Here is a 13,241-nt window from a genome sequence, read left to right as displayed (position 1 = left end):
ATTTCCAGTAATTCACATTATATTATGTCGAACCTGACCAGAGGTTATGTAACGTGGCTCGGTGGCGCAACGGTAGCTGATTCCAGATAGAAGGCTGCGTGTTCGAATCACGTCCGGGTCATTTGGTTTTTACTTCCAGTAATTCACAATGTGTTATGTCGAACGTGACAAGAGCTTGTGTAACGTGGCTCGGTGGCGCAACGGTAGCGCGTCTGACTCCAGATCAGAAGGCTGCGTGTTCGAATGACGTCCGGATCATTTGGTTTTTACTTCCAGTAATTCACAATGTATTATGTCGAACCTGACCAGAGCTAATGTAACGTGGCTCGGTGGCGCAACGATAGCGCGTCTGACTCCAGATCAGAAGGCTGCGTGTTCGAACCACGTCCGGGTCATTTGGTTTTTACTTCCAGTAATTCACAATATATTATGTCGAACCTCACCAGTGCTTATGTAACGTGGCTCGGTGGCGCAACGGTAGCGCGTCTGACTCTAGATCAGAAGGCTGGGTGTTCGAATCACGTCCGAGTCATTTGGTTTTTACTTCCAGTAATTCACAATGTATTATGTCGAACCTGACCAGAGCTCATGTAACGTGGCTCGGTAGCGCGTCTGACTCCAGATAAGAAGGCTGCGTGTTCGAACCACGTCCGGGTCATTTGGTTTTTACTTCCAGTAATTCACAATATATTATGTCGAACCTGACCAGAGCTAATGTAACGTGGCTCGGTGGCGCAACGGTAGCGCGTCTGACTCCAGATCAGAAGGCTGCGTGTTCGAATCACGTCCGGATCATTTGGTTTTTACTTCCAGTAATTCACAATATATTATGTCGAACCTGACCAGAGCTAATGTAACGTGGCTCGGTGGCGCAACGGTAGCGCGTCTGACTCCAGATCAGAAGGCTGCGTGTTCGAATCACGTCCGGGTCATTTGGTTTTTACTTCCAGTAATTCACAATGTATTATGTCGAACCTCACCAGAGCTTATGTAACGTGGCTCGGTGGCGCGACGGTAGCGCGTCTGACTGCAGATCAGAAGGCTGCGTGTTCGAATCACGTCCGGGTCATTTGGTTTTTACTTCCAGTAATTCACAATGTATTATGTCGAACCTCACCAGAGCTTATGTAACGTGGCTCGGTGGCGCGACGGTAGCGCGTCTGACTGCAGATCAGAAGGCTGCATGTTCGAATCACGTCCGGGTCATTTGGTTTTTACTTAAAGTAATTCACAATGTATTATGTCGAACCTGACCAGAGCTCATGTAACGTGGCTCGGTGGCGCGACGGTAGCGCGTCTGACTGCAGATCAGAAGGCTGCGTGTTCGAATCACGTCCAGGTCACTTGGATTTTACTTCCAGTAATTAACAATATATTATGTCGAACCTGACCAGAGCGTATGTAACGTGGCTCGGTGGCGCAACGGTAGCGCGTCTGACTCCAGATCAGAAGGCTGCGTGTTCGAATCACGTCCGGGTCATTTGGTTTTTACTTCCAGTAATTCACAATGTATTATGTCGAACCTGACCAGAGCTAATGTAACGTGGCTCGGTGGCGCAACGGTAGCGCGTCTGACTGCAGATCAGAAGTCTGCGTGTTCGAATCACGTCCGGGTCATTTGGTTTTTACTTCCTGTATTTCACAATGTATTATGTCGAACCTGACCAGAGCTCGTGTAACGTGGCTCGGTAGCGCGTCTGACTCCAGATCAGAAGGCTGCGTGTTCGAATCACGTCCAGGTCATTTGGTTTTTACTTCCAGTAATTCACAATGTATTATGTCGAACCTCACCAGAGCTTATGTAACGTGGCTCGGTGGCGCGACGGTAGCGCGTCTGACTGCAGATCAGAAGGCTGCGTGTACGAATCACGTCCGGGTCATTTGGTTTTTACTTCCAGTAATTCACAATATATTATGTCGAACCTCACCAGAGCTTATGTAACGTGGCTCGGTGGCGCAACGGTAGGGCGTCTGACTCCAGATCAGAAGGCTGGGTGTTTGAATCACGTCCGGGTCATTTGGTTTGTACTTCCTGTAATTCACAATATATTATGTCGAACCTGACCAGAGCTTATGTAACGTGGCTCGGTGGCGCGTCTGACTCCAGATCAGAAGGCTGCGTGTTCGAATCACGTCCGGGTCATTTGGTTTTTACTTCCAGTAATTCACAATGTATTATGTCGAACCTGACCAGAGCTCATGTAACGTGGCTCGGTGGCGCGACGGTAGCGCGTCTGACTGCAGATCAGAAGGCTGCGTGTTCGAATCACGTCCAGGTCACTTGGATTTTACTTCCAGTAATTAACAATATATTATGTCGAACCTGACCAGAGCGTATGTAACGTGGCTCGGTGGCGCAACGGTAGCGCGTCTGACTCCAGATCAGAAGGCTGCGTGTTCGAATCACGTCCGGGTCATTTGGTTTTTACTTCCAGTAATTCACAATGTATTATGTCGAACCTGACCAGAGCTAATGTAACGTGGCTCGGTGGCGCAACGGTAGCGCGTCTGACTGCAGATCAGAAGTCTGCGTGTTCGAATCACGTCCGGGTCATTTGGTTTTTACTTCCTGTATTTCACAATGTATTATGTTGAACCTGACCAGAGCTCATGTAACGTGGCTCGGTAGCGCGTCTGACTCCAGATCAGAAGGCTGCGTGTTCGAATCACGTCCAGGTCATTTGGTTTTTACTTCCAGTAATTCACAATGTATTATGTCGAACCTCACCAGAGCTTATGTAACGTGGCTCGGTGGCGCGACGGTAGCGCGTCTGACTGCAGATCAGAAGGCTGCGTGTACGAATCACGTCCGGGTCATTTGGTTTTTACTTCCAGTAATTCACAATATATTATGTCGAACCTCACCAGAGCTTATGTAACGTGGCTCGGTGGCGCAACGGTAGGGCGTCTGACTCCAGATCAGAAGGCTGGGTGTTTGAATCACGTCCGGGTCATTTGGTTTGTACTTCCTGTAATTCACAATATATTATGTCGAACCTGACCAGAGCTTATGTAACGTGGCTCGGTGGCGCGTCTGACTCCAGATCAGAAGGCTGCGTGTTCGAATCACGTCCGGGTCATTTGGTTTTTACTTCCAGTAATTCACAATGTATTATGTCGAACCTGACCAGAGCTTATGTTACGTGGCTCGGTGGCGCGACGGTAGCGCGTCTGACTGCAGATCAGAAGTCTGCGTGTTCGAATCACGTCCGGGTCATTTGGTTTTTACTTCCTGTATTTCACAATGTATTATGTCGAAACTGACCAGAGCTCATGTAACGTGGCTCGGTAGCGCGTCTGACTCCAGATCAGAAGGCTGCGTGTACGAATCACGTCCGGGTCATTTGGTTTTTACTTCCAGTAATTCACAATATATTATGTCGAACCTGACCAGAGCTAATGTAACGTGGCTCGGTGGCGCAACGGTAGCGCGTCTGACTCCAGCTCAGAAAGCTGCGTGTTCGAATCACGTCCGGGTCATTTGGTTTTTATTTCCAGTAATTCACATTATATTATGTCGAACCTGACCAGAGGTTATGTAACGTGGCTCGGTGGCGCAACGGTAGCTGATTCCAGATAGAAGGCTGCGTGTTCGAATCACGTCCGGGTCATTTGGTTTTTACTTCCAGTAATTCACAATGTATTATGTCGAACCTGACCAGAGCTAATGTAACGTGGCTCGGTGGCGCAACGGTAGCGCGTCTGACTCCAGATCAGAAGGCTGCGTGTTCGAATCACGTCCGGGTCATTTGGTTTTTACTTCCAGTAATTCACAATGTGTTATGTCGAACGTGACAAGAGCTTGTGTAACGTGGCTCGGTGGCGCAACGGTAGCGCGTCTGACTCCAGATCAGAAGGCTGCGTGTTCGAATGACGTCCGGATCATTTGGTTTTTACTTCCAGTAATTCACAATGTATTATGTCGAACCTGACCAGAGCTAATGTAACGTGGCTCGGTGGCGCAACGATAGCGCGTCTGACTCCAGATCAGAAGGCTGCGTGTTCGAACCACGTCCGGGTCATTTGGTTTTTACTTCCAGTAATTCACAATATATTATGTCGAACCTCACCAGTGCTTATGTAACGTGGCTCGGTGGCGCAACGGTAGCGCGTCTGACTCTAGATCAGAAGGCTGGGTGTTCGAATCACGTCCGAGTCATTTGGTTTTTACTTCCAGTAATTCACAATGTATTATGTCGAACCTGACCAGAGCTCATGTAACGTGGCTCGGTAGCGCGTCTGACTCCAGATAAGAAGGCTGCGTGTTCGAACCACGTCCGGGTCATTTGGTTTTTACTTCCAGTAATTCACAATATATTATGTCGAACCTGACCAGAGCTAATGTAACGTGGGTCGGTGGCGCAACGGTAGCGCGTCTGACTCCAGATCAGAAGGCTGCGTGTTCGAATCACGTCCGGATCATTTGGTTTTTACTTCCAGTAATTCACAATATATTATGTCGAACCTGACCAGAGCTAATGTAACGTGGCTCGGTGGCGCAACGGTAGCGCGTCTGACTCCAGATCAGAAGGCTGCGTGTTCGAATCACGTCCGGGTCATTTGGTTTTTACTTCCAGTAATTCACAATGTATTATGTCGAACCTCACCAGAGCTTATGTAACGTGGCTCGGTGGCGCGACGGTAGCGCGTCTGACTGCAGATCAGAAGGCTGCGTGTTCGAATCACGTCCGGGTCATTTGGTTTTTACTTCCAGTAATTCACAATGTATTATGTCGAACCTCACCAGAGCTTATGTAACGTGGCTCGGTGGCGCGACGGTAGCGCGTCTGACTGCAGATCAGAAGGCTGCATGTTCGAATCACGTCCGGGTCATTTGGTTTTTACTTAAAGTAATTCACAATGTATTATGTCGAACCTGACCAGAGCTCATGTAACGTGGCTCGGTGGCGCGACGGTAGCGCGTCTGACTGCAGATCAGAAGGCTGCGTGTTCGAATCACGTCCAGGTCACTTGGATTTTACTTCCAGTAATTAACAATATATTATGTCGAACCTGACCAGAGCGTATGTAACGTGGCTCGGTGGCGCAACGGTAGCGCGTCTGACTCCAGATCAGAAGGCTGCGTGTTCGAATCACGTCCGGGTCATTTGGTTTTTACTTCCAGTAATTCACAATGTATTATGTCGAACCTGACCAGAGCTAATGTAACGTGGCTCGGTGGCGCAACGGTAGCGCGTCTGACTGCAGATCAGAAGTCTGCGTGTTCGAATCACGTCCGGGTCATTTGGTTTTTACTTCCTGTATTTCACAATGTATTATGTCGAACCTGACCAGAGCTCATGTAACGTGGCTCGGTAGCGCGTCTGACTCCAGATCAGAAGGCTGCGTGTTCGAATCACGTCCAGGTCATTTGGTTTTTACTTCCAGTAATTCACAATGTATTATGTCGAACCTCACCAGAGCTTATGTAACGTGGCTCGGTGGCGCGACGGTAGCGCGTCTGACTGCAGATCAGAAGGCTGCGTGTACGAATCACGTCCGGGTCATTTGGTTTTTACTTCCAGTAATTCACAATATATTATGTCGAACCTCACCAGAGCTTATGTAACGTGGCTCGGTGGCGCAACGGTAGGGCGTCTGACTCCAGATCAGAAGGCTGGGTGTTTGAATCACGTCCGGGTCATTTGGTTTGTACTTCCTGTAATTCACAATATATTATGTCGAACCTGACCAGAGCTTATGTAACGTGGCTCGGTGGCGCGTCTGACTCCAGATCAGAAGGCTGCGTGTTCGAATCACGTCCGGGTCATTTGGTTTTTACTTCCAGTAATTCACAATGTATTATGTCGAACCTGACCAGAGCTCATGTAACGTGGCTCGGTGGCGCGACGGTAGCGCGTCTGACTGCAGATCAGAAGGCTGCGTGTTCGAATCACGTCCAGGTCACTTGGATTTTACTTCCAGTAATTAACAATATATTATGTCGAACCTGACCAGAGCGTATGTAACGTGGCTCGGTGGCGCAACGGTAGCGCGTCTGACTCCAGATCAGAAGGCTGCGTGTTCGAATCACGTCCGGGTCATTTGGTTTTTACTTCCAGTAATTCACAATGTATTATGTCGAACCTGACCAGAGCTAATGTAACGTGGCTCGGTGGCGCAACGGTAGCGCGTCTGACTGCAGATCAGAAGTCTGCGTGTTCGAATCACGTCCGGGTCATTTGGTTTTTACTTCCTGTATTTCACAATGTATTATGTCGAACCTGACCAGAGCTCATGTAACGTGGCTCGGTAGCGCGTCTGACTCCAGATCAGAAGGCTGCGTGTTCGAATCACGTCCAGGTCATTTGGTTTTTACTTCCAGTAATTCACAATGTATTATGTCGAACCTCACCAGAGCTTATGTAACGTGGCTCGGTGGCGCGACGGTAGCGCGTCTGACTGCAGATCAGAAGGCTGCGTGTACGAATCACGTCCGGGTCATTTGGTTTTTACTTCCAGTAATTCACAATATATTATGTCGAACCTCACCAGAGCTTATGTAACGTGGCTCGGTGGCGCAACGGTAGGGCGTCTGACTCCAGATCAGAAGGCTGGGTGTTTGAATCACGTCCGGGTCATTTGGTTTGTACTTCCTGTAATTCACAATATATTATGTCGAACCTGACCAGAGCTTATGTAACGTGGCTCGGTGGCGCGTCTGACTCCAGATCAGAAGGCTGCGTGTTCGAATCACGTCCGGGTCATTTGGTTTTTACTTCCAGTAATTCACAATGTATTATGTCGAACCTGACCAGAGCTTATGTTACGTGGCTCGGTGGCGCGACGGTAGCGCGTCTGACTGCAGATCAGAAGTCTGCGTGTTCGAATCACGTCCGGGTCATTTGGTTTTTACTTCCTGTATTTCACAATGTATTATGTCGAAACTGACCAGAGCTCATGTAACGTGGCTCGGTAGCGCGTCTGACTCCAGATCAGAAGGCTGCGTGTACGAATCACGTCCGGGTCATTTGGTTTTTACTTCCAGTAATTCACAATATATTATGTCGAACCTGACCAGAGCTAATGTAACGTGGCTCGGTGGCGCAACGGTAGCGCGTCTGACTCCAGCTCAGAAAGCTGCGTGTTCGAATCACGTCCGGGTCATTTGGTTTTTATTTCCAGTAATTCACATTATATTATGTCGAACCTGACCAGAGGTTATGTAACGTGGCTCGGTGGCGCAACGGTAGCTGATTCCAGATAGAAGGCTGCGTGTTCGAATCACGTCCGGGTCATTTGGTTTTTACTTCCAGTAATTCACAATGTATTATGTCGAACCTGACCAGAGCTAATGTAACGTGGCTCGGTGGCGCAACGGTAGCGCGTCTGACTCCAGATCAGAAGGCTGCGTGTTCGAATCACGTCCGGGTCATTTGGTTTGTACTTCCAGTAATTCACAATATATTATGTCGAACGTGACCAGAGCTTGTGTAACGTGGCTCGGTGGCGCAACGGTAGCGCGTCTGACTCCAGATCAGAAGGCTGCGTGTTCGAATGACGTCCGGATCATTTGGTTTTTACTTCCAGTAATTCACAATGTATTATGTCGAACCTGACCAGAGCTAATGTAATGTGGCTCGGTGGCGCAACGATAGCGCGTCTGACTCCAGATCAGAAGGCTGCGTGTTCGAACCACGTCCGGGTCATTTGGTTTTTACTTCCAGTAATTCACAATATATTATGTCGAACCTCACCAGTGCTTATGTAACGTGGCTCGGTGGCGCAACGGTAGCGCGTCTGACTCTAGATCAGAAGGCTGGGTGTTCGAATCACGTCCGAGTCATTTGGTTTTTACTTCCAGTAATTCACAATGTATTATGTCGAACCTGACCAGAGCTCATGTAACGTGGCTCGGTAGCGCGTCTGACTCCAGATAAGAAGGCTGCGTGTTCGAACCACGTCCGGGTCATTTGGTTTTTACTTCCAGTAATTCACAATATATTATGTCGAACCTGACCAGAGCTAATGTAACGTGGCTCGGTGGCGCAACGGTAGCGCGTCTGACTCCAGATCAGAAGGCTGCGTGTTCGAATCACGTCCGGATCATTTGGTTTTTACTTCCAGTAATTCACAATATATTATGTCGAACCTGACCAGAGCTAATGTAACGTGGCTCGGTGGCGCAACGGTAGCGCGTCTGACTCCAGATCAGAAGGCTGCGTGTTCGAATCACGTCCGGGTCATTTGGTTTTTACTTCCAGTAATTCACAATGTATTATGTCGAACCTCACCAGAGCTTATGTAACGTGGCTCGGTGGCGCGACGGTAGCGCGTCTGACTGCAGATCAGAAGGCTGCGTGTTCGAATCACGTCCGGGTCATTTGGTTTTTACTTCCAGTAATTCACAATGTATTATGTCGAACCTCACCAGAGCTTATGTAACGTGGCTCGGTGGCGCGACGGTAGCGCGTCTGACTGCAGATCAGAAGGCTGCGTGTTCGAATCACGTCCGGGTCATTTGGTTTTTACTTAAAGTAATTCACAATGTATTATGTCGAACCTGACCAGAGCTCATGTAACGTGGCTCGGTGGCGCGACGGTAGCGCGTCTGACTGCAGATCAGAAGGCTGCGTGTTCGAATCACGTCCGGGTCACTTGGATTTTACTTCCAGTAATTAACAATATATTATGTCGAACCTGACCAGAGCGTATGTAACGTGGCTCGGTGGCGCAACGGTAGCGCGTCTGACTCCAGATCAGAAGGCTGCGTGTTCGAATCACGTCCGGGTCATTTGGTTTTTACTTCCAGTAATTCACAATGTATTATGTCGAACCTGACCAGAGCTAATGTAACGTGGCTCGGTGGCGCAACGGTAGCGCGTCTGACTGCAGATCAGAAGTCTGCGTGTTCGAATCACGTCCGGGTCATTTGGTTTTTACTTCCTGTATTTCACAATGTATTATGTCGAACCTGACCAGAGCTCATGTAACGTGGCTCGGTAGCGCGTCTGACTCCAGATCAGAAGGCTGCGTGTTCGAATCACGTCCAGGTCATTTGGTTTTTACTTCCAGTAATTCACAATGTATTATGTCGAACCTCACCAGAGCTTATGTAACGTGGCTCGGTGGCGCGACGGTAGCGCGTCTGACTGCAGATCAGAAGGCTGCGTGTACGAATCACGTCCGGGTCATTTGGTTTTTACTTCCAGTAATTCACAATATATTATGTCGAACCTCACCAGAGCTTATGTAACGTGGCTCGGTGGCGCAACGGTAGCGCGTCTGACTCCAGATCAGAAGGCTGGGTGTTTGAATCACGTCCGGGTCATTTGGTTTGTACTTCCTGTAATTCACAATATATTATGTCGAACCTGACCAGAGCTTATGTAACGTGGCTCGGTGGCGCGTCTGACTCCAGATCAGAAGGCTGCGTGTTCGAATCACGTCCGGGTCATTTGGTTTTTACTTCCAGTAATTCACAATGTATTATGTCGAACCTGACCAGAGCTTATGTTACGTGGCTCGGTGGCGCGACGGTAGCGCGTCTGACTGCAGATCAGAAGTCTGCGTGTTCGAATCACGTCCGGGTCATTTGGTTTTTACTTCCTGTATTTCACAATGTATTATGTCGAACCTGACCAGAGCTCATGTAACGTGGCTCGGTAGCGCGTCTGACTCCAGATCAGAAGGCTGCGTGTTCGAATCACGTCTGGGTCATTTGGTTTTTACTTCCAGTAATTCACAATGTATTATGTCGAACCTCACCAGAGCTTATGTAACGTGGCTCGGTGGCGCGACGGTAGCGCGTCTGACTGCAGATCAGAAGGCTGCGTGTTCGAATCACGTCCGGGTCATTTGGTTTTTACTTCCAGTAATTCACAATGTATTATGTCGAACCTCACCAGAGCTTATGTAACGTGGCTCGGTGGCGCGACGGTAGCGCGTCTGACTGCAGATCAGAAGGCTGCGTGTTCGAATCACGTCCGGGTCATTTGGTTTTTACTTAAAGTAATTCACAATGTATTATGTCGAACCTGACCAGAGCTCATGTAACGTGGCTCGGTGGCGCGACGGTAGCGCGTCTGACTGCAGATCAGAAGGCTGCGTGTTCGAATCACGTCCGGGTCATTTGGTTTGTACTTCCTGTAATTCACAATGTATTATGTCGAACCTGACCAAAACGTATGTAACGTGGCTCGGTGGCGCAACGGTAGCGCGTCTGACTCCAGATCAGAAGGCTGCGTGTTCGAATCACGTCCGGGTCATTTGGTTTTTACTTCCAGTAATTCACAATGTATTATGTCGAACCTGACCAGAGCTAATGTAACGTGGCTCGGTGGCGCGACGGTAGCGCGTCTGACTGCAGATCAGAAGGCTGCGTGTTCGAATCACGTCAGGGTAATTTGGTTTGTACTTCCTGTAATTCACAATATATTATGTCGAACCTGACCAAAACGTATGTAACGTGGCTCGGTGGCGCAACGGTAGCGCGTCTGACTCCAGATCAGAAGGCTGCGTGTTCGAATCACGTCCGGGTCACTTGGATTTTACTTCCAGTAATTAACAATATATTATGTCGAACCTGACCAGAGCTTATGTAACGTGGCTCGGTGGCGCAACGGTAGCGCGTCTGACTCCAGATCAGAAGGCTGCGTGTTCGAATCACGTCCGGGTCATTTGGTTTGTACTTCCTGTAATTCACAATATATTATGTCGAACCTGACCAAAACGTATGTAACGTGGCTCGGTGGCGCAACGGTAGCGCGTCTGACTCCAGATCAGAAGGCTGCGTGTTCGAATCACGTCCGGGTCATTTGGTTTTTACTTCCAGTAATTCACAATGTATTATGTCGAACCTGACCAGAGCTAATGTAACGTGGCTCGGTGGCGCAACGGTAGCGCGTCTGACTCCAGATCAGAAGGCTGCGTGTACGAATCACGTCCGGGTCATTTGGTTTTTACTTCCAGTAATTCACAATATATTATGTCGAACCTGACCAGAGCTTATGTAACGTGGCTCGGTGGCGCAACGGTAGCTGATTCCAGATAGAAGGCTGCGTGTTCGAATCACGTCCGGGTCATTTGGTTTTTACTTCCAGTAATTCACAATGTATTATGTCGAACCTGACCAGAGCTAATGTAACGTGGCTCGGTGGCGCAACGGTAGCGCGTCTGACTGCAGATCAGAAGTCTGCGTGTTCGAATCACGTCCGGGTCATTTGGTTTTTACTTCCTGTATTTCACAATGTATTATGTCGAACCTGACCAGAGCTCATGTAACGTGGCTCGGTAGCGCGTCTGACTCCAGATCAGAAGGCTGCGTGTTCGAATCACGTCCAGGTCATTTGGTTTTTACTTCCAGTAATTCACAATGTATTATGTCGAACCTCACCAGAGCTTATGTAACGTGGCTCGGTGGCGCGACGGTAGCGCGTCTGACTGCAGATCAGAAGGCTGCGTGTTCGAATCACGTCCGGGTCATTTGGTTTTTACTTAAAGTAATTCACAATGTATTATGTCGAACCTGACCAGAGCTCATGTAACGTGGCTCGGTGGCGCGACGGTAGCGCGTCTGACTGCAGATCAGAAGGCTGCGTGTTCGAATCACGTCCGGGTCATTTGGTTTGTACTTCCTGTAATTCACAATGTATTATGTCGAACCTGACCAAAACGTATGTAACGTGGCTCGGTGGCGCAACGGTAGCGCGTCTGACTCCAGATCAGAAGGCTGCGTGTTCGAATCACGTCCGGGTCATTTGGTTTTTACTTCCAGTAATTCACAATGTATTATGTCGAACCTGACCAGAGCTAATGTAACGTGGCTCGGTGGCGCGACGGTAGCGCGTCTGACTGCAGATCAGAAGGCTGCGTGTTCGAATCACGTCAGGGTAATTTGGTTTGTACTTCCTGTAATTCACAATATATTATGTCGAACCTGACCAAAACGTATGTAACGTGGCTCGGTGGCGCAACGGTAGCGCGTCTGACTCCAGATCAGAAGGCTGCGTGTTCGAATCACGTCCGGGTCACTTGGATTTTACTTCCAGTAATTAACAATATATTATGTCGAACCTGACCAGAGCTTATGTAACGTGGCTCGGTGGCGCAACGGTAGCGCGTCTGACTCCAGATCAGAAGGCTGCGTGTTCGAATCACGTCCGGGTCATTTGGTTTGTACTTCCTGTAATTCACAATATATTATGTCGAACCTGACCAGAGCTTATGTAACGTGGCTCGGTGGCGCAACGGTAGCGCGTCTGACTCCAGATCAGAAGGCTGCGTGTTCGAATCACGTCCGGGTCATTTGGTTTGTACTTCCTGTAATTCACAATATATTATGTCGAACCTGACCAAAACGTATGTAACGTGGCTCGGTGGCGCAACGGTAGCGCGTCTGACTCCAGATCAGAAGGCTGCGTGTACGAATCACGTCCGGGTCATTTGGTTTTTACTTCCAGTAATTCACAATATATTATGTCGAACCTGACCAGAGCTTATGTAACGTGGCTCGGTGGCGAAACGGTAGCTGATTCCAGATAGAAGGCTGCGTGTTCGAATCACGTCCGGGTCATTTGGTTTTTACTTCCAGTAATTCACAATGTATTATGTCGAACCTGACCAGAGCTAACGTAACGTGGCTCGGTGGCGCAACGGTAGCGCGTCTGACTGCAGATCAGAAGTCTGCGTGTTCGAATCACGTCCGGGTCATTTGGTTTTTACTTCCTGTATTTCACAATGTATTATGTCGAACCTGACCAGAGCTCATGTAACGTGGCTCGGTAGCGCGTCTGACTCCAGATCAGAAGGCTGCGTGTTCGAATCACGTCCAGGTCATTTGGTTTTTACTTCCAGTAATTCACAATGTATTATGTCGAACCTCACCAGAGCTTATGTAACGTGGCTCGGTGGCGCGACGGTAGCGCGTCTGACTGCAGATCAGAAGGCGGCGTGTACGAATCACGTCCGGGTCATTTGGTTTTTACTTCCAGTAATTCACAATATATTATGTCGAACCTCACCAGAGCTTATGTAACGTGGCTCGGTGGCGCAACGGTAGCGCGTCTGACTCCAGATCAGAAGGCTGGGTGTTTGAATCACGTCCGGGTCATTTGGTTTGTACTTCCTGTAATTCACAATATATTATGTCGAACCTGACCAGAGCTTATGTAACGTGGCTCGGTGGCGCGTCTGACTCCAGATCAGAAGGCTGCGTGTTCGAATCACGTCCGGGTCATTTGGTTTTTACTTCCAGTAATTCACAATGTATTATGTCGAACCTGACCAGAGCTTATGTTACG

General features: G+C 48.9%; 58 non-coding genes across 58 annotated transcripts; all 58 read left to right on the top strand.

Annotated features, from left to right (window-relative positions):
- The first annotated feature begins 323 nt into the window (after positions 1-323).
- TRNAW-CCA (transfer RNA tryptophan (anticodon CCA)) lies at positions 324-395 on the top strand. The gene has a single exon. It is a non-coding gene; the product is annotated as a tRNA-Trp (tRNA).
- Positions 396-723: 328 nt separating this feature from the next.
- Positions 724-795, top strand: TRNAW-CCA (transfer RNA tryptophan (anticodon CCA)). The gene has a single exon. It is a non-coding gene; the product is annotated as a tRNA-Trp (tRNA).
- A 65-nt stretch (positions 796-860) lies between these two features.
- Positions 861-932, top strand: TRNAW-CCA (transfer RNA tryptophan (anticodon CCA)). Its single transcript has one exon. It is a non-coding gene; the product is annotated as a tRNA-Trp (tRNA).
- A 65-nt stretch (positions 933-997) lies between these two features.
- TRNAC-GCA (transfer RNA cysteine (anticodon GCA)) lies at positions 998-1,069 on the top strand. Its single transcript has one exon. It is a non-coding gene; the product is annotated as a tRNA-Cys (tRNA).
- Positions 1,070-1,134: 65 nt separating this feature from the next.
- Positions 1,135-1,206, top strand: TRNAC-GCA (transfer RNA cysteine (anticodon GCA)). The gene has a single exon. It is a non-coding gene; the product is annotated as a tRNA-Cys (tRNA).
- A 65-nt stretch (positions 1,207-1,271) lies between these two features.
- On the top strand, positions 1,272-1,343 carry TRNAC-GCA (transfer RNA cysteine (anticodon GCA)). The gene has a single exon. It is a non-coding gene; the product is annotated as a tRNA-Cys (tRNA).
- A 65-nt stretch (positions 1,344-1,408) lies between these two features.
- TRNAW-CCA (transfer RNA tryptophan (anticodon CCA)) lies at positions 1,409-1,480 on the top strand. Its single transcript has one exon. It is a non-coding gene; the product is annotated as a tRNA-Trp (tRNA).
- Positions 1,481-1,545: 65 nt separating this feature from the next.
- TRNAC-GCA (transfer RNA cysteine (anticodon GCA)) lies at positions 1,546-1,617 on the top strand. The gene has a single exon. It is a non-coding gene; the product is annotated as a tRNA-Cys (tRNA).
- A 191-nt stretch (positions 1,618-1,808) lies between these two features.
- TRNAC-GCA (transfer RNA cysteine (anticodon GCA)) lies at positions 1,809-1,880 on the top strand. Its single transcript has one exon. It is a non-coding gene; the product is annotated as a tRNA-Cys (tRNA).
- Positions 1,881-2,208: 328 nt separating this feature from the next.
- Positions 2,209-2,280, top strand: TRNAC-GCA (transfer RNA cysteine (anticodon GCA)). Its single transcript has one exon. It is a non-coding gene; the product is annotated as a tRNA-Cys (tRNA).
- A 65-nt stretch (positions 2,281-2,345) lies between these two features.
- TRNAW-CCA (transfer RNA tryptophan (anticodon CCA)) lies at positions 2,346-2,417 on the top strand. The gene has a single exon. It is a non-coding gene; the product is annotated as a tRNA-Trp (tRNA).
- A 65-nt stretch (positions 2,418-2,482) lies between these two features.
- Positions 2,483-2,554, top strand: TRNAC-GCA (transfer RNA cysteine (anticodon GCA)). The gene has a single exon. It is a non-coding gene; the product is annotated as a tRNA-Cys (tRNA).
- A 191-nt stretch (positions 2,555-2,745) lies between these two features.
- TRNAC-GCA (transfer RNA cysteine (anticodon GCA)) lies at positions 2,746-2,817 on the top strand. The gene has a single exon. It is a non-coding gene; the product is annotated as a tRNA-Cys (tRNA).
- Positions 2,818-3,145: 328 nt separating this feature from the next.
- TRNAC-GCA (transfer RNA cysteine (anticodon GCA)) lies at positions 3,146-3,217 on the top strand. The gene has a single exon. It is a non-coding gene; the product is annotated as a tRNA-Cys (tRNA).
- A 191-nt stretch (positions 3,218-3,408) lies between these two features.
- Positions 3,409-3,480, top strand: TRNAW-CCA (transfer RNA tryptophan (anticodon CCA)). Its single transcript has one exon. It is a non-coding gene; the product is annotated as a tRNA-Trp (tRNA).
- Positions 3,481-3,676: 196 nt separating this feature from the next.
- On the top strand, positions 3,677-3,748 carry TRNAW-CCA (transfer RNA tryptophan (anticodon CCA)). Its single transcript has one exon. It is a non-coding gene; the product is annotated as a tRNA-Trp (tRNA).
- A 202-nt stretch (positions 3,749-3,950) lies between these two features.
- On the top strand, positions 3,951-4,022 carry TRNAW-CCA (transfer RNA tryptophan (anticodon CCA)). The gene has a single exon. It is a non-coding gene; the product is annotated as a tRNA-Trp (tRNA).
- Positions 4,023-4,350: 328 nt separating this feature from the next.
- Positions 4,351-4,422, top strand: TRNAW-CCA (transfer RNA tryptophan (anticodon CCA)). Its single transcript has one exon. It is a non-coding gene; the product is annotated as a tRNA-Trp (tRNA).
- A 65-nt stretch (positions 4,423-4,487) lies between these two features.
- Positions 4,488-4,559, top strand: TRNAW-CCA (transfer RNA tryptophan (anticodon CCA)). Its single transcript has one exon. It is a non-coding gene; the product is annotated as a tRNA-Trp (tRNA).
- Positions 4,560-4,624: 65 nt separating this feature from the next.
- TRNAC-GCA (transfer RNA cysteine (anticodon GCA)) lies at positions 4,625-4,696 on the top strand. Its single transcript has one exon. It is a non-coding gene; the product is annotated as a tRNA-Cys (tRNA).
- A 65-nt stretch (positions 4,697-4,761) lies between these two features.
- On the top strand, positions 4,762-4,833 carry TRNAC-GCA (transfer RNA cysteine (anticodon GCA)). Its single transcript has one exon. It is a non-coding gene; the product is annotated as a tRNA-Cys (tRNA).
- Positions 4,834-4,898: 65 nt separating this feature from the next.
- On the top strand, positions 4,899-4,970 carry TRNAC-GCA (transfer RNA cysteine (anticodon GCA)). The gene has a single exon. It is a non-coding gene; the product is annotated as a tRNA-Cys (tRNA).
- Positions 4,971-5,035: 65 nt separating this feature from the next.
- Positions 5,036-5,107, top strand: TRNAW-CCA (transfer RNA tryptophan (anticodon CCA)). The gene has a single exon. It is a non-coding gene; the product is annotated as a tRNA-Trp (tRNA).
- A 65-nt stretch (positions 5,108-5,172) lies between these two features.
- On the top strand, positions 5,173-5,244 carry TRNAC-GCA (transfer RNA cysteine (anticodon GCA)). The gene has a single exon. It is a non-coding gene; the product is annotated as a tRNA-Cys (tRNA).
- Positions 5,245-5,435: 191 nt separating this feature from the next.
- Positions 5,436-5,507, top strand: TRNAC-GCA (transfer RNA cysteine (anticodon GCA)). Its single transcript has one exon. It is a non-coding gene; the product is annotated as a tRNA-Cys (tRNA).
- Positions 5,508-5,835: 328 nt separating this feature from the next.
- Positions 5,836-5,907, top strand: TRNAC-GCA (transfer RNA cysteine (anticodon GCA)). The gene has a single exon. It is a non-coding gene; the product is annotated as a tRNA-Cys (tRNA).
- Positions 5,908-5,972: 65 nt separating this feature from the next.
- TRNAW-CCA (transfer RNA tryptophan (anticodon CCA)) lies at positions 5,973-6,044 on the top strand. Its single transcript has one exon. It is a non-coding gene; the product is annotated as a tRNA-Trp (tRNA).
- Positions 6,045-6,109: 65 nt separating this feature from the next.
- On the top strand, positions 6,110-6,181 carry TRNAC-GCA (transfer RNA cysteine (anticodon GCA)). Its single transcript has one exon. It is a non-coding gene; the product is annotated as a tRNA-Cys (tRNA).
- Positions 6,182-6,372: 191 nt separating this feature from the next.
- Positions 6,373-6,444, top strand: TRNAC-GCA (transfer RNA cysteine (anticodon GCA)). Its single transcript has one exon. It is a non-coding gene; the product is annotated as a tRNA-Cys (tRNA).
- A 328-nt stretch (positions 6,445-6,772) lies between these two features.
- TRNAC-GCA (transfer RNA cysteine (anticodon GCA)) lies at positions 6,773-6,844 on the top strand. The gene has a single exon. It is a non-coding gene; the product is annotated as a tRNA-Cys (tRNA).
- A 191-nt stretch (positions 6,845-7,035) lies between these two features.
- On the top strand, positions 7,036-7,107 carry TRNAW-CCA (transfer RNA tryptophan (anticodon CCA)). The gene has a single exon. It is a non-coding gene; the product is annotated as a tRNA-Trp (tRNA).
- Positions 7,108-7,303: 196 nt separating this feature from the next.
- On the top strand, positions 7,304-7,375 carry TRNAW-CCA (transfer RNA tryptophan (anticodon CCA)). The gene has a single exon. It is a non-coding gene; the product is annotated as a tRNA-Trp (tRNA).
- A 202-nt stretch (positions 7,376-7,577) lies between these two features.
- TRNAW-CCA (transfer RNA tryptophan (anticodon CCA)) lies at positions 7,578-7,649 on the top strand. The gene has a single exon. It is a non-coding gene; the product is annotated as a tRNA-Trp (tRNA).
- A 328-nt stretch (positions 7,650-7,977) lies between these two features.
- Positions 7,978-8,049, top strand: TRNAW-CCA (transfer RNA tryptophan (anticodon CCA)). Its single transcript has one exon. It is a non-coding gene; the product is annotated as a tRNA-Trp (tRNA).
- A 65-nt stretch (positions 8,050-8,114) lies between these two features.
- TRNAW-CCA (transfer RNA tryptophan (anticodon CCA)) lies at positions 8,115-8,186 on the top strand. The gene has a single exon. It is a non-coding gene; the product is annotated as a tRNA-Trp (tRNA).
- A 65-nt stretch (positions 8,187-8,251) lies between these two features.
- On the top strand, positions 8,252-8,323 carry TRNAC-GCA (transfer RNA cysteine (anticodon GCA)). Its single transcript has one exon. It is a non-coding gene; the product is annotated as a tRNA-Cys (tRNA).
- Positions 8,324-8,388: 65 nt separating this feature from the next.
- TRNAC-GCA (transfer RNA cysteine (anticodon GCA)) lies at positions 8,389-8,460 on the top strand. The gene has a single exon. It is a non-coding gene; the product is annotated as a tRNA-Cys (tRNA).
- Positions 8,461-8,525: 65 nt separating this feature from the next.
- Positions 8,526-8,597, top strand: TRNAC-GCA (transfer RNA cysteine (anticodon GCA)). Its single transcript has one exon. It is a non-coding gene; the product is annotated as a tRNA-Cys (tRNA).
- Positions 8,598-8,662: 65 nt separating this feature from the next.
- TRNAW-CCA (transfer RNA tryptophan (anticodon CCA)) lies at positions 8,663-8,734 on the top strand. Its single transcript has one exon. It is a non-coding gene; the product is annotated as a tRNA-Trp (tRNA).
- Positions 8,735-8,799: 65 nt separating this feature from the next.
- TRNAC-GCA (transfer RNA cysteine (anticodon GCA)) lies at positions 8,800-8,871 on the top strand. Its single transcript has one exon. It is a non-coding gene; the product is annotated as a tRNA-Cys (tRNA).
- Positions 8,872-9,062: 191 nt separating this feature from the next.
- On the top strand, positions 9,063-9,134 carry TRNAC-GCA (transfer RNA cysteine (anticodon GCA)). Its single transcript has one exon. It is a non-coding gene; the product is annotated as a tRNA-Cys (tRNA).
- A 328-nt stretch (positions 9,135-9,462) lies between these two features.
- On the top strand, positions 9,463-9,534 carry TRNAC-GCA (transfer RNA cysteine (anticodon GCA)). Its single transcript has one exon. It is a non-coding gene; the product is annotated as a tRNA-Cys (tRNA).
- Positions 9,535-9,725: 191 nt separating this feature from the next.
- Positions 9,726-9,797, top strand: TRNAC-GCA (transfer RNA cysteine (anticodon GCA)). The gene has a single exon. It is a non-coding gene; the product is annotated as a tRNA-Cys (tRNA).
- A 65-nt stretch (positions 9,798-9,862) lies between these two features.
- TRNAC-GCA (transfer RNA cysteine (anticodon GCA)) lies at positions 9,863-9,934 on the top strand. The gene has a single exon. It is a non-coding gene; the product is annotated as a tRNA-Cys (tRNA).
- A 65-nt stretch (positions 9,935-9,999) lies between these two features.
- On the top strand, positions 10,000-10,071 carry TRNAC-GCA (transfer RNA cysteine (anticodon GCA)). Its single transcript has one exon. It is a non-coding gene; the product is annotated as a tRNA-Cys (tRNA).
- A 65-nt stretch (positions 10,072-10,136) lies between these two features.
- TRNAW-CCA (transfer RNA tryptophan (anticodon CCA)) lies at positions 10,137-10,208 on the top strand. The gene has a single exon. It is a non-coding gene; the product is annotated as a tRNA-Trp (tRNA).
- A 202-nt stretch (positions 10,209-10,410) lies between these two features.
- TRNAW-CCA (transfer RNA tryptophan (anticodon CCA)) lies at positions 10,411-10,482 on the top strand. Its single transcript has one exon. It is a non-coding gene; the product is annotated as a tRNA-Trp (tRNA).
- A 65-nt stretch (positions 10,483-10,547) lies between these two features.
- TRNAW-CCA (transfer RNA tryptophan (anticodon CCA)) lies at positions 10,548-10,619 on the top strand. The gene has a single exon. It is a non-coding gene; the product is annotated as a tRNA-Trp (tRNA).
- Positions 10,620-10,684: 65 nt separating this feature from the next.
- On the top strand, positions 10,685-10,756 carry TRNAW-CCA (transfer RNA tryptophan (anticodon CCA)). Its single transcript has one exon. It is a non-coding gene; the product is annotated as a tRNA-Trp (tRNA).
- Positions 10,757-11,089: 333 nt separating this feature from the next.
- TRNAC-GCA (transfer RNA cysteine (anticodon GCA)) lies at positions 11,090-11,161 on the top strand. The gene has a single exon. It is a non-coding gene; the product is annotated as a tRNA-Cys (tRNA).
- Positions 11,162-11,352: 191 nt separating this feature from the next.
- On the top strand, positions 11,353-11,424 carry TRNAC-GCA (transfer RNA cysteine (anticodon GCA)). The gene has a single exon. It is a non-coding gene; the product is annotated as a tRNA-Cys (tRNA).
- Positions 11,425-11,489: 65 nt separating this feature from the next.
- Positions 11,490-11,561, top strand: TRNAC-GCA (transfer RNA cysteine (anticodon GCA)). Its single transcript has one exon. It is a non-coding gene; the product is annotated as a tRNA-Cys (tRNA).
- A 65-nt stretch (positions 11,562-11,626) lies between these two features.
- Positions 11,627-11,698, top strand: TRNAW-CCA (transfer RNA tryptophan (anticodon CCA)). The gene has a single exon. It is a non-coding gene; the product is annotated as a tRNA-Trp (tRNA).
- Positions 11,699-11,900: 202 nt separating this feature from the next.
- On the top strand, positions 11,901-11,972 carry TRNAW-CCA (transfer RNA tryptophan (anticodon CCA)). Its single transcript has one exon. It is a non-coding gene; the product is annotated as a tRNA-Trp (tRNA).
- Positions 11,973-12,037: 65 nt separating this feature from the next.
- TRNAW-CCA (transfer RNA tryptophan (anticodon CCA)) lies at positions 12,038-12,109 on the top strand. Its single transcript has one exon. It is a non-coding gene; the product is annotated as a tRNA-Trp (tRNA).
- Positions 12,110-12,174: 65 nt separating this feature from the next.
- Positions 12,175-12,246, top strand: TRNAW-CCA (transfer RNA tryptophan (anticodon CCA)). The gene has a single exon. It is a non-coding gene; the product is annotated as a tRNA-Trp (tRNA).
- Positions 12,247-12,579: 333 nt separating this feature from the next.
- On the top strand, positions 12,580-12,651 carry TRNAC-GCA (transfer RNA cysteine (anticodon GCA)). Its single transcript has one exon. It is a non-coding gene; the product is annotated as a tRNA-Cys (tRNA).
- A 191-nt stretch (positions 12,652-12,842) lies between these two features.
- On the top strand, positions 12,843-12,914 carry TRNAC-GCA (transfer RNA cysteine (anticodon GCA)). Its single transcript has one exon. It is a non-coding gene; the product is annotated as a tRNA-Cys (tRNA).
- The last annotated feature ends 327 nt before the right edge of the window (positions 12,915-13,241 follow it).

The sequence above is a fragment of the Leiobunum rupestre genome, chromosome 2, assembly GCF_980474605.1.
Source record: "Leiobunum rupestre chromosome 2, qqLeiRupe1.1.hap1, whole genome shotgun sequence".
Classification (NCBI taxonomy): Eukaryota; Metazoa; Arthropoda; class Arachnida; order Opiliones; family Sclerosomatidae; genus Leiobunum; species Leiobunum rupestre.
This window is presented reverse-complemented; position numbering and strand designations above follow the sequence as displayed.